Raw genomic sequence first — 369 nt, 5'->3', positions numbered from 1 at the left:
GTAATCACTTTTTGCTATCGCGTTATTGCTGAAAATTCGCGTTTCGCGAGTGACGTGCCGCCGAGCACGTCTGGCGCCCAACCTTCGTGTCGCTGCCCCTTGTCGGTCGCCGGAGGGACGAAATCCGGAGGGCTACCATCCTCCCTCCCGAAATCCTACGCGGTTTCACCCTTTTTCGTTTTGATCCGCGCTCGCGCGAGATATCTAACTCACGGGAGCGCGTGACAAAATTTGGCGCCCAACGTGGGGCCCTTAAACTAAAGGGCAATAGAGCATTTTTATTTAATGCGATCGGATGGTGGCTTGGCGGAAGGGTTCGAGACTTGGCGCAATCTATTTTCTTTTGCGATTCCGTTATATTATTGACTG

Source organism: Wasmannia auropunctata, unplaced genomic scaffold (genome assembly GCF_000956235.1).
Source record: "Wasmannia auropunctata unplaced genomic scaffold, wasmannia.A_1.0 LD336088.1, whole genome shotgun sequence".
NCBI lineage: Eukaryota > Metazoa > Arthropoda > Insecta > Hymenoptera > Formicidae > Wasmannia > Wasmannia auropunctata.
The sequence above is the reverse complement of the archived record's forward strand: the minus strand, read 5'-3'. Positions refer to the sequence as shown.